Genomic DNA, 23,268 nt, shown 5'->3' with positions numbered 1-23,268 from the left:
CTGAAAGCCTTGCTTTGGCTTGATGGGGTTTTATATTTGCCCTCATCCTTGATTCCCACCACACACACCCTCCCCACCGAAACGAAGCCCCTGAAGCGCTTGCGTGACTGGAACATCAGAGATGGAGGTCTCAGCAGCCTCTTCTCTGTTTACAATGCTGCCATCATTAATGCCTTACACTTACATTACGTTCCACAGTTTTCCAAAGCCACTTGAAGGTATTGTCTCATTTAATCCTTCCTATAACCCTGTAAGGTGGTAGGGCAAGTCTTACCATCTCCACCAAACAGATAAAGAAGCTGAGAACTTGGGGAGACAGTGACTTACCCAAGGGCACCCAGGGGTCAGCAGGAATTGTCTCAGTTCCTTACCTGCTGCTCACATAAAGACACTTTCTTCCATTAATCTGCTGCTTTGGGGGGAAGGGGGTGACGAATAAGAAATAGGGTCACCCTGTAGCAGTGGTGTGGTTCTCAATGAGCCAGAGGGATGAGATGAGACAGAGAGGGCTGTTAGGGAAGCATCCTGGTTGGAATTTCAGCCTCAGCAGTGATACAAGATGGGGAACAAGTCAGACAGAGAGGGAGCTCCTAGTTGGCACGGGGTTGGCTAGAGCCTGGGTAGGACTCGGAGAGCGAAGACACAGTCGCACACATGGGCCTGCACCCAGCTACCAGAACAGGTAAATGTCTGTACGACAGGACACTGGTGTCTCCAGCTGTGGCTGACGGAATTGCAGCTGAGCTATTTCAAATCCTGAAAGATGACGCTGTGAAAGTGCTGCACTCAATATGCCAGCAAATTTGGAAAACTCAGCAGTGGCCACAGGCCTGGAAAATGTCAGTTTTCATTCCAATCCCAAAGAAAGGCAATGCCAGAGAATGCTCAAACTACCGCACAATTGCACTCATCTCACACGCTAGTAAAGTCATGCTCAAAATTCTCCAAGCCAGGCTTCAGCAATTCGTGAACCATGAACTTCCAGATGTTCAAGCTGGTTTTAGAAAAGGCAGAGGAACCAGAGATCAAATGGCCAACTTCCGCTGGATCATCAAAAAAGCAAGAGAGTTCCAGAAAAACATCTACTTCTGCTTTATTGACTATGCCAAAGCCTTTGACTGTGTGGATCACAATAAACTGTGGAAAATTCTGAAAGAGATGGGAATACCAGACTACCTGACCTGCCTCTTGAGAAATCTGTATGCAGGTTAGGAAGCAACAGTTAGAACTGGACATGGAACAACAGACTGGTTCCAAATAGGAAAAAGAATATGTCAAGGCTGTATATTGTCACCCTGCTTATTTAACTTGTATGCAGAGTACATCATGAGAAACGCTGGGCTGGATGAAGCACAAACTGGAATCAAAATTGCCAGGAGAAATATCAATAACCTCAGATATGCAGATGACACCATCCTTATGGCAGAAAGTGAAGAACTAAAGAGCCTCTTGATGAAAGCAAAAGAGGAGAGTGAAAAAGTTGGCTTAAAGCTCAGCATTCAGAAAACTAAGATCGTGGCATCTGGTCCCATCACTTCATGGCAAATAGATGGGGAAATAGTGGAAACAGTGGCTGACTTTATTTTTCTGGGCTCCAAAATCACTGCAGATGGTGATTGCAGCCATGAAATTAAAAGACGCTTACTCCTTGGAAGGAAAGTTATGATCAACCTAGACAGCATATTAAAAAGCAGAGACATTACTTTGCCAGGTCTGTCTAGTCAAGGCTATGGTTTTTCTAGTAGTCATGTATGGATGTGAGAGTTGGACTATAAAGAAAGCTGAGCACCAAAGAATTGATGCTTTTGAAGTGTGGTGTTGGAGAAGACTCTTGAGAGTCCCTTGGACTGCAAGGAGATCCAACCAGTCCATCCTAAAGGAGATCAGTCCTGTGTGTTCTTTGGAAGGACTAATGTTGAAGCTGAAACTCCAATACTTTGGCCACCTGTTGCAAAGAGCTGACTCATTTGAAAAGACCCTGATGCTGGGAAAGATTGAAGGCAGGAGGAGAAGGGGACGACAGAGGATGAGATGGTTGGATGGCATCACTGACTCAATGGACATGGGTTTGGGTGGACTCCGGGAGTCGGTGATGGACAGGGAGGCCTGGTGTGCTGCGGTTCATGGGGTCGCAAAGAGTTGGACATGACTGAGCAACTGAACTGAATTGAACATACAGTTAGAAAAACACAGTCAATTGAGCTAGTTTTTTTTTATTCCTCTTCAACAAGTCATTGCTTTTTCTTAGATTTCCCCACACTTGAAACCCCTTGGAAGAATTTTGGACTTGAGGGCCATCTAGCAGATTAGAACAAGCACACCTGTCATCAAATCCTGGTATCAAGTAGCTGTACTCTAATTCAGTAGATGGGTTTCCCTGGTGACTCAGTGGTAAAGAATCCACCTGCCAATGCAGGAGATGCAGGTTCAATTCCTGAACTAGGAAGGTCCCCTGGAGAAGGAAATGGCAACCCGCTCCAGTATTCTTCCTTGGCAAAACCCCATGGACAGAGGAACTTGGTGGGCTACAGCCCATGGAGTCGCAGAGTCAGATATAACTTAGTGACTGAACAACGAACAATGAATTCAGTAGATGTCTTCACTTCTAGAGAAACAGGGAAAGAGATGAGGTGTGAGAGAGAGAAAGAGTTCAGCACCACGGACAGATGCCCACAGAGACCTGGGGCTGCCAGCCACCTGCTGAGCTCCAGGCTGGGGGCTGCTAACAGCCTCCGTTCATCTCTGTCCCATGCTTAGAAGCACATGGCACTCATTTATCACCTGGAAACAGCAGACAGTGCTTATAAAGGCTCATGTCACCACTGATCTGCCTTCATCAAATCTGAAACAGGATTGCTTGTCACTTGTTTTAATTCATTTCCCCAACAACCATCCATTTGAATAACTTTCTAAAGTTTTGTCCATCAGGAGGAAGAGATTCCTCCCTGGAGGTGGGTAAGGCTAAGATTTGCTAAGAAGAGATCAATGCCCAGTTCAAACAGCCTGAGTTTTTACCAGATAATGATGTCTGTGAGCTTTGCTCAGAGCCCAGTTCACCTTTCCAACCTCACTTGGTCCATGTCAGAAGCTCCACATAAGAGGTAATGGCCACCACAGGACACGCTCAGACTTAGGGATCTTCTCTGAGGCTACGGTTTAATCTGGCACCAGTGGCTGGGGCCCGGGAGACGTGCAGTATGCAGATAAATTCTGCCGCGTGTGTGCTCACTAAATCCACCGCGCTAGAAACGCATTTGGAGGCAATCCTGCCTGCCCACAGCAGATTTTCCAGATCCTGGCAATTGGAGCATGTTAAGGACGACATACAGCTGCCAGGTCTAATTTCTTAAATCGAGATTCGTTTTGTGGGGGAAGGCAGGAGGGAAAAATTAATGCACAGCCTGGTGGGGTGAGCGAGGGAGGGACGGCAGCCGCCTTGGCCTCCTTGTACATTCTGAGTGGGAGCCAATTATTTTTCAGCAAGTGACTTCCAGCTCTGGGAAGCGGGAGGGGCTTCTGTAAGCAATCTGGGATAAGAATTGCCTGACTTCAAACTGAAACCCGATCAAGGTACAGTGCTGAGCGAAGGATCAGAAGTTGCTGGTGTGTGCTTTGTGTTTTTTGTTCTTCCCTGAGTTTTACCTTGGTTTCCTGCCCTTCCCCCACCCCCTAGCCTTCTCCACAGCACCACCATGCTATCTCCATCCCACAGGGGAGAGGTAGGCCAAGCAGCTGCCCAGGGCTTGGCTCAGGGAGTGGTCTGGCACCTCTGCCCACCCCAGCCAAGAGTGATGGAGGAAGTGTGAGAATGACCAGTGTGTCCATGTGTGGTTGGGCGACAGTGCTTTATGAGAGTGCTGAGAAGTGTGGGATCTGCGGGTATGTTTGGGGGTATCCATCTGTCTGTGGCAGGGCAATGAGAAAGTGCAGCTATTTGTAAATAATAGCTAACTATTGAGGTTTTACATAATAGATAAGCCAGTGTCATTCCCAGTAGTGATGGCCTTTTCTATCCTTCCACTGCTCAGTTGGAGCTTGTGGGGGGCTGGAGGATCGGGAGAGTTGAGGGACAAGGGGTTGGAGGAGGGCAGAGGCAGAAATGAGGTGAATTAGAGGGACTTTTGTTGCATTTAATATCAATTCATTTTGCAGACTGCTGATATGGCCAGATTCCACAGCTCAGAATTTATGGGGCCCCCTCGTGAGCAGACTCAAAGAGAAAGTACAAAAGAACTTTTTTTAAAAATGACCTACCATCAGCAAAAAAATTTAAAAAATTTACCCCCCTCAAAAGGTACCAGCATCACCACACACCCACCATCTGATTTTGATTTTCTTGGTTTAGGGTACTTAGTTTCATTATGTAATAATCACATCATTTGCCAGAGTCATGCCATGTCTCATTACTTTATGGCAGACTTTATATTAGATATATACTCAAAAGTGATTAGTATAATGAGAATGTCAAGAAAAGGAATACACTGAAGAAAGGACCCAGTCCCCTGACCTGGACGAGAGTGGTCCTCTGTCAGCCCCACCCCCAGGGAGCTGGGCTCCTGTGACAGTGCCTGATGGAGGACTCCATGCCCAGACTGAGCCGCGCGCTTCTTCTGCAGCCACGTTGCCGTGGTCCCCCGCCTCCCTCCCCCATCTTCCTCTTCTCCCACCAGCTCTTGGCCAGTGTCGCTCTCCGTGTTTGCTCGTTTTCCTGAAGTGCCCTCCAAGGCCCACTGCCTTCTCCTCTGGGGCTGTACAGAGTTCCCTTTTCCCCAAGCCGGGCTTGTCTGAGGCTGCCTGAGCTGGGGGACTGGAGTCACACCAGAGCTGAACGAGAATGGCTCTCAGCAGACCTCTGACATCCTGGACTCTCTCTCAGGGATTCAGTGGCTGCACCTTCCATGGCTGCCGTGGGATTCAGCCTCCCATTGCCTGTTCATCTGTGGCCGAGGTGCCCTTCACTATCCAGGCATTGACCCCTTTGAAGCAAAGAAGATGTGGAATCCACCTCTCTGGGGCCACGTGACCTCCTGGAGTTGTCCCCCTGGCATCACTGCTCAGTTCAGTTCAGTTGCTCAGTCATGTCTGACTCTTTGTGACCCCACGGACAGCAGCACAGCAGGCTTCCCTGTCCATCACCAACTCCCAAACTTATGTCCATCAAGTCAGTGATGCCATCCAGCGTTCTCATCCTCTGCCGTCCCCTTCTCCTCCTGCCTTCAATCTTTCTCAGCGTTAGGGTCTTTTCCAATGAGTCAGTTCTTTGCATCAGGTGGCCAAAGTATTGGAGTTTCAGCTTCAGCATCAATTCTTCCAATGAATATTCAAGACTGATTTCTTTTAGGATTGACTGATTGGATTTCCTTGCAGTCCAAGGGACTCTCAAGAGTCTTTTCCAACACCACAGTTCAAAAGCATCAATTCTTCAGTCCTCGGCTTTCTTTATAGTCCAACTCTCACATCTATACATGACTATTGGAAAAACCGTAGCTTTGACTAGATGAACCTTTGTTGGCAAAGTAATGTCTCTGCTTTTTAATATACTGTCTAGGTTGGTCACAGCTTTTCTTCCAAGGAGCAGACATATTTTAGCTTCCCTCACAGCTCAGTTGGCAACACTGAGACCCTCTCTAATCATCTCCAGTAACCTCAGGGGGTTCTTGGGAGCAGGTTGGGCTCTGGCCTCCCAGAGAAACAGTGATTGATATAGGACAAACACATGGAAGTCTGGCGGAGCTGTCATCAGCATCATGCTGGTCAGAGCCGGATGGCCACATGACACAATGGACTGTGTCCTTTCCATGATGGAGGATTAGGCCTGAGTCATGTTTTATTTACAGCAGACAGGGCTGGTCACACTGACCCACGTGTAGATTCCAGCCCACCTGGGGCAGCCTTCAAACAGCCATGCCTTTGGAATCAGGGACTACAGAGCTGACCGTGGTGACTCATGTGCCCGGGACACTTCCTTCCACCCACTCTTCTGAACTGCTTGGACAGCCAAGTAGAAAAGCCCATTTGTCCTATTACAGCCAATAGTCACATAGAGGAAAAAGAAACACAACACAAGCCAATAAGCATACAAATTACAAAACAAAGCACATGTCCAGGAAGGCGTAATGGGTGTTAGCATCCCATTCTGGCAGCTTCCCTTGGTGGAGAGCTCGCCACCAGCAGATATAAGATGCATCTGGGTCAGGTCACTTGAGTCAGCAGCAATGGAGCAAACCAACAGTAGGAGGGAGATGTGGGCTGGCTAAGGCAGTCTGGGAACACGGAAAATGTCTTCTAGGAGCAGAAAGAAGATCCTAGGGATTAGCTGCTTTGTCAGTACACTGTGGAGAAAAATAACAGTGTCTGCATCTCCCCAGCACCAAAAACGTGCTGGGCACCATGAGTGTGGGGGAGGGTGACAAAGATGAGCCTGAACAAACTCTGTGTCTAGTTGCTCCCACCCAGGTGGGGAAGACAGGTCAGGAGCCACGGCGTTGGTTCATGGTTAGTGGGTATGGAGCTACAATGATGCCTGCACAGCAGGGAGAAGGGAGGGGAGAAGCCAGGCTGGCTTCATGGAAGAGGTGATGCTTGGGTACAACATCAGGGGACAGGGAGTCTTTTAGGAAGAGAAGGGCATTCCAGGCAAAGGCACAGAGGACAAGCCAGCATTTCATTTGACAGACAGCGTTGAGAAGATTCTGTCATCCCCAGTCAGTCCCTGATAATGGTGGCACATGTAGGGCAAGCTGGGGAGGTCTGGAGACCTACCTCTCCTTGCCTCTGCCCTGCACTTACACACCATGAGTATGTGTGGGGATGGGGGCGGTTGGAGTGAAAGAGGGTGGAGGTCTTCCGGGGGCACTGTGCTATCACACCATCTGATGCCACGTGGTATTGACCCCATGACAGCAGAGACAGGAGTAAACAGCCTGTCCTGGGGGTGCGGCTCAATCCGAGGCGGGGTGGCTGCATTTGAGAACTGGCACATGCGGATGGCCAGGCTTATCAACAGGAGGGCAACGTCTGTAACTGGACAGCGCTGTTTGGAGTCAGCATTGCTGAATTGCTCCCAGCAGCAGATTCAGCTGGACTTGGGGAGACCGGGTGGACACTGGAAATGAGACAATAAACAGGAGGCCAGGTGCAGGGTCCAGGTGGCTGCCATGCCGAGATGCCGAAGCGAGCGGGATGTCTCACTCGGGAGCTACTCTCTAAGGCAAACTCAGTGGGACAGAATGGAGGCTCACCCGGGTGTGATGCTGGTCAGATCAAGCTCTTCTATGGGATGAATTATGTTCCCCAAATCCATATGCTGAAGCTCGAACCCCCAGCTCTTCAAAATTCAGCTGTATTTTGAGAGGGTCTTTAAAGAAGTGATTAATTTAAATGACATCATTAGGTTAGGCCTCAGTGACTTTGGCCACCTGATGCAAAGAGCCAACTCATTGTAAAAAAAAACCCTGATGCTGGGAAAGATTGAGGGCAGGAGGAGCAGAGGGTGACGGAAGATGAGATTATTGGAGGGCTTCATCGACTCAGTGGACATCAGTTTGAGCAAACGAAGCCTGGTGTGCTGCAGTCCATGGGGTCGCAAAGAGTCTGAGCAACTGAACAATAGCAGCAACAATTCAATATGACTGGTGTCCTTATAAGAAGAGATTAGGGCATAGACTTGGACAGAGGGGGCTTCCCCGGCGGCGCTAGTGCTACAGAACCTGCCTGCCAGCGCAGGAGACGTAAGAGACGCGGGTTCGCTCCCTGGGTCAGGAAGATCCCCTGGAGGAGGGCATGGCAATCCACTCCAGTATTCTTGCCTGGAGAATCCCATGGACAGAGAAGCCTTTCGGGCTACAGTCCATGGGGTCACACAGAGTCAGACACAATTGAAGCGACTTAGCACACACACACGCATGCACAGAGGGGTGAGCGTGTGAAAACAGAGATAAGATGGCCATCTGCAAGCCTTCAGACATCCAGCCTCCACGTCTATGAAGAAATAGATGTCTGTTGTTTAAGCCGCCCAGTCTGCGGTTCTTGGTTATTGCGGCAGTCCCAGCTGACTGGGACGGGTCCCGTCCAAGAATCTGGACGCCAAGAATCTAGTGGACATGGGAAGTCAGAAAGAAAAACGGATGACATCACTCAAAAATGGGAGATACGATCCTGCTAAACTGCAGCTGATTTCCAATGAAAATGTTTTTCGTTCCTTAATAAAAGTGAAATTAATTACATTGATATTGGATTGGCAAAAGCATTCGTCTGGATTTTTCCGTTAACATATTACTTGGGGCAAAAATCCGGAGGGAGGGGAGAATCCACATGTAGAGAAGACATAGATACAGAAAAAATCTACCAAACAGAGTCATTTATGGATGAGAAATCAGGACAGTGGGAACTCTGCCTGGATCGGTGGAGAAAAAGCACTTCAGATAAAGCATGTATGGCTATTGTTCTGTTATTATTATTCTTTTGCCTGTGGTGACTGACCTCTCAAGGTGTTTTAGTCCCCAAACCAATGTTTTTAGGGTCTGAGGGAAATACCAGGAGCCTCCTATGACTCAAAGCCAGAGACTCTGGTGATTTGAGGGGGAAGTGACATTGTTTTTTGTTTTCAGAGAAGATGAATGGGCCTTAGGAGAGAAAGAATTGGCATTCCAGAAGGCTGCAACTTATGTGGCTACATTTATAGACAAAATCCTAAGGAGAAGACTCAGACGTGTTTGGGATGAAACTACTTCCCGTGGTTACTTTAGGGGAACAGGTGCCTTTGTTCCTCACCACCAGCTCCTGAAATCCTGTGGTCGCCAGACCACCCCTTCCCAGCCCCTGCCCATCAGCGGTCTGAACACACGCCCCAACCAGTGGATTCCAGCTGGAAAACACTCTTCTTCCAGGGTGGACCTGGGAGAACCCCAACGGAGCGCTCTGGGTCCCAGCCCCGATCCACTTCCCCTTATGTCAGGATCCATGGATGTGCTCTAAGTTTTTCCATCACTCTGGTCCCTCTGGCCCTCAAGTTGTCCATCTGGGCTGTACCTGGACTTGGCACCTATCTGAGCAAGCAGTTAATAGAAGACAATGTCTCAGGGTGACATGGCCCCTGAGCCTTTGCATAAGGCTCGTGCAAAGCAGCAGTGGTGGTGGGGGGTGGGGCATGGCGTGGCATGGAGAACTGTCTCCTTTGGGTATATTTTTTTCAAGACCTAAACCCTCAAAGATGCCCAAGCATGTGTTCCCCAGGAAGGCTTCAGCCCGCCTTCTAAAGGCCTGTCTTCTGCAGATTGATTTCATAGGTGTGTATGTGTGTGTGTGTCTTTATGTGTGGGAAGGGTGGGGAGAGGAGAGCTTCATTGGAAAGTGAGTTTCCAAGTCAATTTAGTTTCTCTCACCCCAAGACAGAGGGATAGAAATGCACAGAGCAGCAGGGGTCACAATAGCCAAGAGGTGGGAATGCCAGTGTCCATAGATGGATGAATGGCTAAATATGATGTGGATAAACACAATGGAATCTTAGTCTTATAAACGAAGGAGACTCTGACGATGCTACAGCATGGTTGAACCTTGAGCACATTATACTCAGTGAAGGAAGCCAGACACAAAAGGTCAGATAAGGTACGATTCCACTTATGTGAGGTTCCTAGAACAATCAAATTGATAGAGGCAAAAGTAGGATGGCAGGCGCCAGGGTCAGGGGAATCAGAGTTAGTGTTTAATGGGGACAGCATTTCAGTTGTGAGAGATGAGCAAGTTCTGGAAGTGGATGGTGATGATGGTCGCACAAGAATGAGAATGTGCTTAATGCCACTGAACTGTTCACATAAAAGTGGTTAAATGGTACATCTTGCCCTGTGTGTTTTACAGCAATTAAAAAATAAAATTTAAAAATATTTGTACATCCACTGAACTCTCGCCATGCACTAGGCACTGTCCTGGTTCCATCATATACAGTAAATACCACTTTCATCCTGCCAACAGTCCTTCAAGAAAGATGTTATTAACCTATTTTAAAGACAAGAAACTGAGGTATAGAGATTGTTCACTTTTTAAGATGGTTAATTTTATGTTATGTGAATTTCAATACAATATGCTCTTTAGAAATGCATGTATAGAATATGTCCATATCCATATATTTTAGATTTCCCAGGTAGCTCAGTGGTAAGAATCTGTGGGTTTGATCCTGGGGTTGGGAAGATCCCCTGGAGAAGGAAATGGCTACCTACTCCAGTATTTTTGCCTGTGAAATCCCATAGACAGAGGAGTCATAAAAGAGTCAGATACGACTCAGCGACTAAACAACAACAATCCATATATTTTATATATATATATATGTATATATTCTGAAACTGAATACAAATACACCAGAAATCTGTTTACTGGTGGTTCATTTGGTATATGAATAAACACACAACTGCCCCCTGTGGGCACCATTCTCCCATGGCCTGGACTTGCCCTCCTCTGAATGGTTTGGAGCAAGCTGTAGGCCTGGGTGGAGGGTGGATGTCTATAGCTAGACTTGTCGGGGCAAAGATGCTCTTAGGGCAGCTTATAACATCCCTTCATGGATGGTGACACCACCACGGGACCCGCCCCCGACCCATGCTAGGCCTGTGGACACTAGCCTGCAGGCTGGGGATTTGGGGTTTTCAAATCTGGTTTTATTAAAAGTTCCTAAACAGTTTCTCTTTGGAGGCTTATCTGTCTCATTAAATAATAAGTCACATGGGCTGGGAGCACTGACGAGACTCGCCTCATCCATATCCACTTCCCTTTACCTTTTAGAGAGAAATGATAGTTTATTCCCAGTAATGGTTGCTGGGCTCAGACCACCTGATAAATAGATGTGATTAAAAATGAACTAAATTAACATCACCTTTCAGCCGACAGTGGGATAAAGCTGCCAGATGCCAAGTGTATGTGCGTGGGTCCATGTGCATGAGTGTGCACGTGTGTGCGGGCACACATGTATGTGTGCGTGTGTAAACACGTGTGTCATGCGTATGCATTCATGTGCACTGCTAGTGTGTGGACACGCCTGCATACACATTCTGTGGACCCGGGAAGGACATCCATGAAGGAAGGGACATGGACGGGGATCCAGACCCATCACCCTCTGTGCAGGAAGTTGATATGTGGTAACTTCAGTGACCCTAGGGAAGCCCATTTCTCAAAGATGGTCCTTTGAGGGTATATTTGCAGAGGTCTTCATAACATGAATGATCATCTCCTAATTCTTGTTTGGAAAATTAATCTTCTGCTTCCTTAAAACGTGGTGCAGTGTTTTGGAAATGGGATCAGTGGCTAGTGCCTATTTTAGTCTTTATAAATCTATCTGAGGGGCTTCCCATGTGACGCTAGTGGTAAAGAACCTGCCTGCCAAAGCAGGAGACGTAAGGAATGCAGGTTTGATCCCTGGGTTGGGAAGATCCCCTGGAGGAGGGCATGGCAATCCACTCCAGTATTCTTTCCTGGAGAATCATGGATGGAGGAGCCTGGTGGGCTGCAGTCCATAGGGTCGCAAAGTATCAGACATGACTGAAGCGACTTAGCATGCAAACACACAAACCTACCAGAGGGTATTGGTTAAGGAAATTATGGTACTTCTATGCAGTGAAATAATATTCAATCATTAAAAACAAGGAAAATATCTGCCTAGAAGTAAGTTCCTGAAAATACTGTTAAGCAACAACAAAACCCCAAGTTACAAAACAACACCTATGGGTGAAATATATTGGCAAACTCTTACATGTGGAAAACTCTGGAAGATGACAAGACACTGAGGTGTAAAAAGCAGTTGCTTCTGATAGTCAGACTATGGGTGTGTGCTCTTCCTTCATTTTTCCTGTCTGCAGTTTCTACAGTGATCATCTATCACCTATGTAATAATGAAAAGGTACTAAGAGATTGTTTTAATTTGAAAAGGGGGGTGGAAAAAAAGGGATCCCATTGAAGGTCTTTAGACCCTGCAAGCCCCAGGGGAGGAAGGTGAAAGGGCTTCTGGGAGACAAGCAGAGGGCACGCACTCTTGGCTCTGACTCTGAGCATTTTCCAGGGTGTTGGTGGCTCGTGGGCTGCAGCCACAAGGTCACCCTGAAAGCCAGAGTCGTCTCCTCAGAGTGAGATGTACTCACGCCCACTCGTGTCTGTGGGAGAACCAGATCCTTCATTCTCATTTGGCTCCTGCCTCACAGCAATTCTCTTGACGGATCCCACGCTCGTTCCTTGGACACTAAAGAAGCTCCCGGCTTGGTGACCAGGTGTCGGCCCAACGTGGCCACTCTCTCCCCACCCCGGGGGCCTGAGGCACTGTCAGGGCAGGAGGCGCTGCTCTGGAGCCTCCAATCATCAAACCTGCCCCCAACCCCCCTCTACCAGGCCCCCCGCCCCACGGCCCAGGGGCTCAGTTCAGTCGCTCAGTCGTGTCCGACACTTTATGACCTCATGGACTGCAGCAGGCCAGGCTTCCCTGTCCATCACCAACTCCCCGAGTTTACTCAAACTCATGTCCATTGAGTCGGTGATGCCATCCAACCATCTCATCCACTGTCATCCCCTTCTCCTCCTGCCTTCAATCTTCCCCAGCATCAGGGTCTTTCCCAATGAGTTAGTCCTTTGCATCAGGTGGCCAAAGTACTGGAGTTTCAGCTTCAGCATCAGTCCTTCCAATGAATATTCAGGACTGATTTCCCTTCGGATGGACTGGTTGGAGCTCCTTGCCGTCCAAGGGACTCTCAAGAGTCTTCTCCAACACCATAGTTCAAAAGCATCAATTCTTCAGCGCTCAGCTTTCTTTATGGTCCAACTCTCACATCCATACACGAGTTCCCAAAAACAAGGCAGAGCACACTCAGACCACTCATCCCCAGGAGCACACAGACCTATGTGAAATTAATTCACGCCTCCGTCCTTCCGGTCATAGTGGGAGGACCGGGGGACAGGACTGCTAGTCACTGAAAGTAGTGCTTTTACTCAGAGCAGCAGTGATGCCGTCCCTCAAAGGTCCTGGGCGGGACACAAGAGAGCTGTCTCTGCACGTGGCTGAGGGTCCTGGTGTAAGTCAGCGACCTTTCAGAGAACAGTCTCCTTCTAGGTCATAAAAGGAAGGAGATGGACAAGAAGCTCCCCGGCTCTCCCCCACCGCTCAGACATTCTACGATGCTCTATGGGTGTCAAGATACAACGCGCATGACTTTCTTCTTTGACAGCAACTGGACCACAGCAATTTGCCCTATTTCTACTTCCTTCATATTCCAGGATTAGGAATAGTTTTGAGAAAAAAAAATCCTCGCTAGCATGGAGTGTCTCTACCACACACACACCCCCCGCAATTTCACAGCTCAACCCCATGAAAAGTCCAGAGTTGACTCCGAACCAAGGACACAGCAAACTCCAGAGACAATATCCTCACTCAGCTCTCTACACCCTAGGGCTCCTACCCTAGGGATGCCACTTTGTCCTATACAACCCCCTGCTGGAGGAGGCCAGTTTGGGGCCGAGACGCCTACAGCCAGACGGACATGTTTGCCTTCCAAGACAGTTCATGGACAAACCACTTCCACCTGGCACATGCTGATTGAGGGATCAAAGATCTGGAAGACACGAGTCCCTGTGGCAGCCCTTCACTTCCTAGCCCCCCGAGGTCCTCATGCACAATGGGGAAGGGGGTGACAGTTCCGACGGGGCTGGGTGAGACTCAACCATGGCAGCAAATGTCACCACTACAGAGTCACGAGACTTATCAGCGCGATGTTCTGAACTGGCCTCTCAGGAGAGGTGGAGAGGCCCAGGCTCCTCATGGGTGGACCAGCCCTGGATGTCCCTTGACTGGGCATTGTGGGCTACAGAGCTCGGGATGGTGCCAAGGAGGCCTGGCCCAGCCATGCTGTGATGTCCATCGCAGGGGACCAGCAGTTTGCTCTGTCTCTGATTTACTGTTTTTTTTTCTTCTTGGTGACCCCCAAACAGAAACAGATGAGAGACTATAAAAAATGCCGTAAAGTGATCAGAAAATCAAAGGAGATGCAGAGCAACTCCAAGAGGGATGTTCTTCGGTTACAGAAAGATGAACTTACCCGGCGCCTCTGTCTACCAACGGAAGGCCCGCGCCCTTGTCTGCCGGTTCTGGACAGAACATAATTGAAACAGGCTAGGTGGCCACTCCTCCAGGAGACCCCTGAACTGCCAGAGGGAGGAAGCATTTGGAAAAGATGCCTGTCAGCTCTTTCTGCTTCTTCCTGGCCCACCTCCCTCCCACTTGGCCTGTGCAGGCTGGGCAAACAGCACCAGAGGTGGCACAGCTCTGAGCTAGACAAACTCCTGAAAGGGCAGGGAGACTCCGCTGGGCCATTTTTCATACTTGAATTCCACTGAGTGAAACTTCAAAAGGCTTTCCACTTGCTCAGTCCAAATTCCCTCTTTGCCTTGGGCAAACACCGCCCTCCAAGGAGAAGGGCCTGCTGATCATCGGGAGGCCTGCTGTAGATGCCAGTGTCAGGCTGGGCGCTTCTGCTGCACAGAAGCAGCAACACCCACGGATGGCTTCCTTACCAACTGGTGAAACCCAGAAGGAGTTGAACGACAGGGCCCGAAGCTTCCCGAGGCAGCGGGCCATTGTGGCCACACACCCAGCTGTGAGTCTCGGCTCTGCCATAAAGAAGCTGGCAGCCGTGACCTCCCTGAACTCTGCCCCCCAACCCGAAGGAGGACAAATTCTAGGAATGTCTCCCATGGAACCATATTGAGAATAAACAAGGCAGGGACTAACCTGTCCCCAGTACCAGGCCCTCAGCAGTGTCAGCTGATGATCCCCAGCCCAGAATGCTGAAGCCAGCACGCCCCTGACACTCTTGAGTTTCAGCTGAGAGCAGACCCTGGGGACGCCTGTCCTTGGAGAGCTTCCCTGGGTTCTCCCCACTCTGTGCCCTGGGCATCCTTTCTCTCTCTGCACGTGTTTCTAACTTAGTCTGAACTCTTCTTGCTTTGGACTCCAGGAGTGGAAGACAAGGTCAAGAGGGAGGCATCTTGCCCAGTGACCATCTTGAGTGTCTCTCTTCTTTGCACAGATGAGTAGGCATAGCAGGTCAGGAGCAAAATGCTGGGGAGGAGGGCAGGCAGGAAATCCCAGGATGTCTTCTCCCTTGGCCTCCTCCCATGGGCACAGAGGCCACACCCAAGCCCCTCTTGTGCCCCATGGGGGTGTTGGCCTTGCCCACCAGGGCCTCCTCTGTTCCAGCTTCATGGAAACCTGGGAGCTCTTCTCCACATTGGTCCCCAGACCTGCCAGCCTAGGCCCTGGGCCTCTGTGGTGTAGGAGACCAGGGTGGGCCAGGGAACCTCATGCCCTGTCCGGGTTCGGCAGCCAGGCTCCCTGAGAGTCTGGGAGAGAGTTTGGCCCCAGGCCCTCTTGAGAGAGTTTTCTTTTATATTTATTAACCCACTTTCTCTCCTGGCCCTTCAGAGCAATGAGGAAACCTCAGCCAAGGCTATTAATAGGCCGAAGCCGTCCCTGGGGAGGACAATGAGCTCAGACCCACAGCACAGGTGCCAAGCATAATGAAGTTTCCTGAGCTGCCTAAATATAGGCTGCGGCCGCGTCGGGGTGCTGAGCATGGTCTGCCCGTGGCCACCCAGCCCCGCGGCCCGCCGCCACCTGAGCCAGACCAAGCCCTGCCGAGAAAGGACCTGCTGTCATCTACACGTCCACCCCAGGTCAGACCTGGTGGGAGCCGCTGGGGCAGTGGGGGAGGGGTCGGCAAAATGACACGCAGTATAAATGACGCCTGTAAACAGAGAGTTTAATGAAAAAGGCAGTGAGGGAATTTATGGGCAACCCAAGGATCATTAAAATTATTTATCTACTTACCTCCCTTGCTGGCTGATCAGTCTATTAATTATCTATCATACATGCGCTGATTTGCATTTCAGTGAGAGGACAGGGTGAGGGCAGGTGAAAAACACAGAGGGGTCCAGGAACCAAGTGGTGGGGACAGGTGTGGACCCTCTCTACTGACCATGGCTCCCCGACCGATACCCCTCCAGGCCACATTGTGACACGGCTGTGCCCCGCCCCCCACCCCTGGGCCTCTGAGGCGCCCTGGGTCTGAGGACCAGGTCGGGTGGAGCAGAATGTGTGCCAGAAGGGGGCACGAATGGAAGGGGCACACACCTGTTTGCAGACAGGCAGCTCCCAGGACAGGGTCCCAGCCGGAGGGGCCTGCAGACCAGCTCGAGGGAAACGGGTGCGGAGTCTTCCTCAGGCAGCTCTGACTTAGCGCTGGGTTGAAAAGAGAAAACACGAGAACAAAACCATTTCCATCTCTGAATATCTGGAGAGCATCAGACACACGCGCTCCCGCGCTCTTGATTAAAAATATCACAGGACAGAGTGTCATGGGAACCGCATCCTTTGAACACTGCGACTGGAAAACATTAGGCGGGGGGGAGTTATAATGAGGCGTCCCTGCTCACCCCTTCACAAGGGCAGCAGCTCCCAGCTCTGCTCCCCTGCAGGGAGACTCGGACCCGTCCCAGGGATGCCAGGGGATGGGCCAGCAGGCCAAGGGGTCCGGCTGGCTGTGGCCAGACCGATGGTGAGAGGGTCCATGTCACCCATTCCCAACTCGGGCCCCCAACTCTTCATCAGGTCAACAGAGCCAGGTTGAGGGATAATCATCAGCATCACCCCATTACCACTGCGGTTCCCCAGCACCAGCTTAGATTCCAGGGGTGTGGGGCTGACCAGGGGCTCTGCCTGGGACTGACCTTGCAATTTATGTACACATTGAACCTCTCTCATCAAAACCTGTAGGGCTGACCACTACCAGCCGTGGAAGCCAAGCCTTAAAACAAATCTCCTTCCTTCTTTTCCTTCCTTCCTTCCATCTTTCTATCTCTGCGTGACATCTGCCCTCCTTCTATAGCTACAGGATGTATCTTCGCCTAGCTATAGACAGATACACACACATGTGTGTAGGTAGATACATGACCCGTTGCATAGATACATCATATTGATTCCATTTCTCTGGAGAACCCTGTCTGGTTCAGGGCCTCTAGCTTGCATGCACTCCAAGAGATCGACCCTATTCACTAACAGCACCAGAAATGCCACTGTCCCACCCCGTCTCTGCCCAGCACTCAGTCCCCTCTCCCAGGGAAGGAGCTATGCCCCAGCAATGGTATTAAAGCAGGAGGGAGGAGGAGGCAGCAAGGACCTAGTCGTCTGCTTGAGAATGAGCCGGGAATGACCTGGCCCTCCAGAGTCTCCGATGTGACGCCCCAGCCCCTGCTTCTAACCAGGGCCTCAAGACCCACCCCTGCCATCAGAGCCAGGCTCCCTGCATTTGCAGGACAGTCTCTCCATGCCCCCCTCCCCTGTGCCCCCACCCAGCTGCCCCCTCTTCCCCTGCCTGCCGATGGCTTCTCAATTCTGATGATGTATCAATAACCGCAAAGCAAAATGCCACAGTTAGCAGCGCTACTGTACTGTAACTAATCGCTTTTGGAATCGATTCTCAGGGTTGAGTGTGTGCAGCGAGGTGGGGCTGAGTCCCCGAGGCCGCTGCAGCCCCCAGGAATTAGGCACACCAGGAAAAGTTCCAAGAGACAAAGAAGGGGGGCGGGAAAGGAAGGGAGAAAGGAGACCAAGAAGAGAGCAGATTTTTAAAAAGACTGTAATGCAGAGAACAAGGGGCAGCAAGTTGCATCCTGACTCAAGGCCGGGTGAGGACACCGAGGGTAACAGGACCTTTCCTGGGATGGGGGCATCCCTGACCCCATAGTCCCATGCAGCCCGCAAGTCTCAAGACCTGGAAGCTCCTCCAAGCATATGTGGACCTCAGGGGTCTCTGGGGCTCATGTACCTAAAAGACTGTGTTGGCTTAATAAACCGTGCTGCTGCCGCTGCTGGGTCATTCTCGGGCAAACACAGGAGAGGACTCGGGAGTGCTCAGTGGCCACTCCCACCTCCCCAGGAAGGAGAGAGGGGGCAGGAGTTCAGGACAGAGGCCTAGGCAGGGCTGTGCCTCTGATCATAAGGACTCTCAGAGCCTTCTTCCCGCTGTAACACATGAACCCCTCCAGAGAGCCTAGAGGGAAACTGAGGCACAGAACCCTCGAACACCCCTTTGCCCCCCGCCAAGGTGCAGATTGGAGGCCCAGGGAACATGGAGCCTGGCCTGTGATGGCCACACTGTCCTCACTCTTGCAACAGTGGCCTCTGGGAGACTTGGTTTCCCCACCTGCTATGTGGACTCTTTAATAGCTGCCCCTCTTGCACAGCCCTGACCCCACCTGCCCCGAGCAGGATCATCGAAGAAGGTGGGACAGGCGGGGCCACACCACAGGGGCTAGTTTAGGAAAGTGCCAGAGAGGGGACAGGGGTCCCTGTGTGCCTTCCAAGCACGAGCACCAGGACAGAGCGTTAGTGGGTCCAGTGCCCTGGGATCCACACATCACCCACTTGTTCCTTTAGCTGCTCCACCCTGCTCCTGTTTACCTCACTGCTTCCCACCCCAGATCACCCAAATCCCCAGGACGGAGCCCCAGGGACTCAGGCCAGAGCTGGGCTGTCTGGGGGTGGAAGGGGCAGAGAGCCCCAGGCAGGTAGATAAGTGGGGGAGGGGGGAGGGGCTGACGGGAAAATGGTAAAGGTCCGGTGGCACCTTCAGGGAACAGAGGGAGGGCATGGCATCCAGTCTCTTCCTGCAGAGAAAATGCCAAGGCCAGGCCTGAGATCGGCTATTTGCTTCACCTGCCCAGAGACTGCTTCCATCGGTGACCCCTGGGGGCCCCTGTGGCTTCAGCATCTCTCCCAGAGAAGAGGGGGAGGCTTGAGACCACCATCGCCCCCTGGACCAGGGGACACCCCTGCCAATTCTCCCACCTCCTCTGGAAGCCACCTTGCGGCCAAAGGCAAACATCTCCAGACCTCTGTTCACCCTTCCCTGCATCTCCATCCCTCTCCCGGGATTGCTTTGAGGGTCCCAGGGTCTGTGGTCCAGACTAGCAGAGCCTGAGGGCTCAGCAGACAGACAGCCTTAGAGGGCAGGGAGGGATCAGGGCCCTACACAGGCTGCTTGGCATTTTGGCCAGAGAAGTCAGGGGCTGTGATCATTCCTGAAGTGGGGTGCAGGCACTGGGGGCCTAACAGGGAGTCCAGACATTGGCGAATGGTTTTCTTAATTTTTAAAAAATAAGTAGAACCATTTCAGGTCTTGCCCTAAATCTTTCTGGGGACAGACTGCTTTCCCACGTGGGAGAGTGGAGGACGGGGTAACCCACGGTTCCCCAGGAGCAGGCAGAGTCCCAAGCCTGCTGGTAAACAGAGGAAACGTGATGTCACTCAGTCATGTCTGACTCTTTGCAACCCCATGGGCTGTAGCCCATCAGGCTCCCCCATCCGTGGGATTTTCCAGGCAAGAGTACTGGAGTGGGTTTCCATTTCCTTCTCCAGGAGATCTTTCCGACCCAGGGTTTGAACTCGGGTCTCCCACATTGTAGGCAGACGCTTTACCACCTGAGCCACCAGGGAAGTCTCAAACAGAGGAAAGGTGTGCAAGAATCAGGGGAGTTAGAGTAAAGCAAGCCGCCACTTCTCAGCTCTCATGTGGACAAAAGTAGACACGCTTGGCAATCTCAGTGAGGACAGACGAGACAGCTGGTGGAGCACGGGCGGGTCCAGACAGTTGAGAGCTGTGGGCAGGATCTGGAACATTCTAAGACCAGCCACTCACAACCAGGTATCGTCTCCAGGGCCGGAGGAGATGAGCACAGAGAACCGCGCGTCTGTCGCAATAGCGATACCATTGCTGTTGGTTCTGGACAACCAGAGCGTTTGTCAAGGACAGAGTGGGTAAAGACAAAGCCGTCGATTCCTAAGACAGATTTCTCCACAGCAGACAAAAGGAGCGGATCAGAAATGCACAGGGGAGCTGCGAAAACACAAAGCCGGAAGAAGCAAGTTACAGAAAGAGGTCACGTATGTGAAGTGAGAAGTGGGAGAACCATGGTCTGTTTGTTGTTCATGGTCATATGTGTGCAAGTGTGTTTTCAAGGGACAAAGTGATGGACACCAAGTTGATGCTCAGAGCTGCCTCTGTGTGTCGGGTGGGGGGTTGAGGCTGGGGATGCAGAGGGGACTTGACCTCCATCTCTAAAGCTTTTTTAAATTTAAACAACACACTATAACTAAATGTTAATCATTGTTAATTGCAGTAGAGAAACATAGATATTTATTATATTTTACCTTAATTGTCATTAAGTCTCCAAAAACTTTCTGAGATAAGCATGGTTAGATTAGAAGCCCCTTGAGGAAGTGAGAGACCCAGATGACACATGTATAGTCACTTGGCAGTAACAGTGTTTTACACCCTCAGGGGCTCAGTGGAAATCCGTGGCCTGGGTGGATGAGCAGATGAATGACATACGTGACAGTGACTCCAGACGACTCAGATCTGCCCTTTCTTCTCCCCCTCCACTTAAAGGACAATAAACTAGTCTAGAATTGTCTCTTCTACTGCCCACTGAGATTTTCTTAGAAACCACCAGCCTAAGCAGAAACTGTTGCATTCCAGACGAGGGTCCTGGGTGTGGGGACGATCAGTCTCTAGATGTTCTGGAGTCTAGACCATCTGTGATTCTAAGAACTCAGGTTCTCACATTCTTCTCCCTCCTAAAATGCAAGGGGAGGGCACAGAGCTTGGGAGACCCAGCGACTGTCCTCTGAGCAGAGTTTCCCCGCACTGGGACGAGCACCACAAGATCCTGACTGCTCAGAGGGCTTCTTTACTCCCTGGCAACCAAAAATCTCCATGCAGACAAGGAACCCAGAGCGACAGAAGGGGTTCAGCAGGGTGGCTGTTCTATTATGAGGGGCCGAGTCCTGGGAGCTTTCTGGCAGGTCTGCTCCACAGGCAGAAATCCATCCAGGGCAATTTACCCTGAGAACTGCCATCCTTTATCCACTGGGCTGCACAGGCACCCTTGCCCAGGTCCTCCAGTGTGTACCAGGCTTTGAGTGTGCCATGTGGGCAGACATGCCCCGGGCTCTGGCTCTGATCTTATACATGGTTCCACTTTCTGTGTTACAAGCTAATAAAAGCTGCATGATCAAATTCCAGGTCATTACTCAAGGAAAGGGACCCCTCTGTGGTCGCCAGCCACAGTTTCGAACCAATTAAAATAAGCCCGGCATTTCTGCAGGCTGCCGCCATGCCCGCCACCCCAGAGGTCTCGGAGGGCCCATGCCCGCCATGAGCAAGATGCACAAAATGTTAATGGAGACGCTTAAATGCCATGTCGAGGGGATTCTGGTAAATAAGGCCACACGGAAGAGGCTGGGGGAGAAGTCTCCTGAGCTAACCCTGGAGGAAACTTCAATAAAAACAAGATTGGATTGAAAACAATTCACTCTGTATGCTGGCAGAGCTGGGAGGGGTCTTCGGGGGAGGAAAGCTATTTTATTTCCCATTAGTTCCCCTTTGCACCTTATGTGCCCCCTGCTACCAACACCAGAATCTGCCAGGGTGATGGCACCCACTGAGTTTGCTGGGAGAATTGGAATCGGGGTGTCATTTGCCAGGGCGGGGCACAGACAAGCAGGCAGTGGTTTAGTGAAGGTAGAGAATGGAGGGCCTGGAACAGAGCTGCAAGGGCGGGGGCGTCTTGGGGCTGAGAAGGTGGAAGGGTTTTGCTGAGGACTCAGTTGTGGGGAGTAGGGGGTGGTCACACTGTCTGGCAGCTGCTTTGAGTTCTGTTGGGTCCTGTTTCAGGTAGATCAGGTGTCACCCATGAGACAAACAAATAAGTTTCCAGAGAATGCTGCCCCGGACCTGGGTCAGCAGGTAGCTGGAGCCTGGTGAGCAGTCCAGGTGGACACTGTTCAGTGAAATGTCTACTGTTCAGCGTAATGTCCACTGTTCAGCGGACATTCAGCATAAACTCAGGATCAGCCCCGAGTTGGGGGGCGGGCAACCCCACCGGGCTGAAACTTTGACCTTTGCCCTTGTTCCCAGCCAAGATTGTCTATGGCTCAGAGTTCTGCCTGAGGCAATTGAAGGACCCCCAAAACCAAAAAAGAAAAAGAAGTCACCAGGCCCAACAGAGACTCAAGGAATCTGGGCTAGGTGAGCTGGGCAAAGCAGCCCTGTGCCCTTCCTCACTCAGCCCCCACCCCCAAGGCCACCACAGCCTCCCCTGCATGCCTGCTTCTGTCAGTCACGTTTTACAACTGGAGCAAAAATCCGTGTACCAGCTAGGGTTGCAGATTTAGCAAGTTAAATTACTGAGGGGTGGGGGTGGTTTAGTCGTTAAGTTGTGTCCGACTCTTGCGATCCTGCGGACAATAGCTCAACAGGATCCTCTGTCCATGGGATTCTCCAGGCAAGGATACTGGAGTGGGTTGCCATTTCCTTCTCCATAAATTACTGGATGACTAGTTAAATTTTAAATTTCAGGTAAACAATAAATAATGTGTTTGGCTTTTTTGAGTATAAGTATGTATCATGCAATATTTGGGACACACTCCTACTATCAATTATTCATTGCTTATCTGAAGTTAGAATTTAACCAGGTGCCCTGTATTTTTACCTGGTGACCCTAGCTTCCAGCTGTCTGACCGCCCAGCCTAAATATACATATACACACACTCACGTTCATATACACACAGGCATGCACACACAGGCACACCCTTCAAAGAAAAGAAAGGAGCTAATGCTTCACAAGGAGCAAACCGCCTGCCTCGTGTTTCCCTTCTGTTTGCTCCTGAGCCCTCCTCCTATTCCCCACCCCCCCACAGCGGCCCCATCACTCAGACAAAGAGGCTGGGACACTGGGATTGTCACTTGTCCAAGGCCGCATGGTCAGCATGCAGCCTGGCTGAAATTGCAGACCCAGGTCATTCGCATTCCAAAGTCTGCGCTCTTTCCACAAAACCAGACCCAATGCATCAAACTTTAGATGTTTATCTCCAAACAAAATGGCCATAAGGAAGTTGCTATTGATTCTGCAGTCAAGTCAATGCACAGTATTTGAGGCCTTGGCTCAGCTCACGCTAAACCCAGAACAAAGATGCCATTACAATCCAGGGAGGCCCCTGCTGGGGAGCTCACTCAGGACAGGGGTGTCGATGAGCACATGTGGCTTCCATTCAGAGGGCTGGTGGTTTGGGTCCACCCGGAGAACTCGGCTGACAATCAAGGTTGGAGCAAATATGGAAAGTGACACTGGTGTGTGTGGAAGGGTGTTCTGGAAAAGAGAATCTCTCTGCTGGAACCAAAAAGG

General features: G+C 50.7%; 1 protein-coding gene across 1 annotated transcript in view; it reads right to left on the bottom strand.

The window, feature by feature from the left end:
* The window catches only part of RBFOX3 (RNA binding fox-1 homolog 3), a 318,610-nt gene that overhangs the window by 178,346 nt on the left and 116,996 nt on the right, over positions 1-23,268 (bottom strand). The window contains exon 2 of the mRNA XM_088829440.1: positions 16,157-16,264. The gene's annotated coding sequence lies outside the window, so the exon portion shown is untranslated. The remainder of the gene's footprint in view (positions 1-16,156; positions 16,265-23,268) is intronic.

This window comes from Moschus berezovskii, chromosome 20 (genome assembly GCF_049115385.1).
Source record: "Moschus berezovskii isolate FMDL1 chromosome 20, NW_MosBer_1.0, whole genome shotgun sequence".
NCBI classification, from domain to species: Eukaryota; Metazoa; Chordata; class Mammalia; order Artiodactyla; family Moschidae; genus Moschus; species Moschus berezovskii.
Note: the sequence above shows the minus strand (reverse complement) of the source record. Positions and strands in the feature narration are given on the sequence as shown.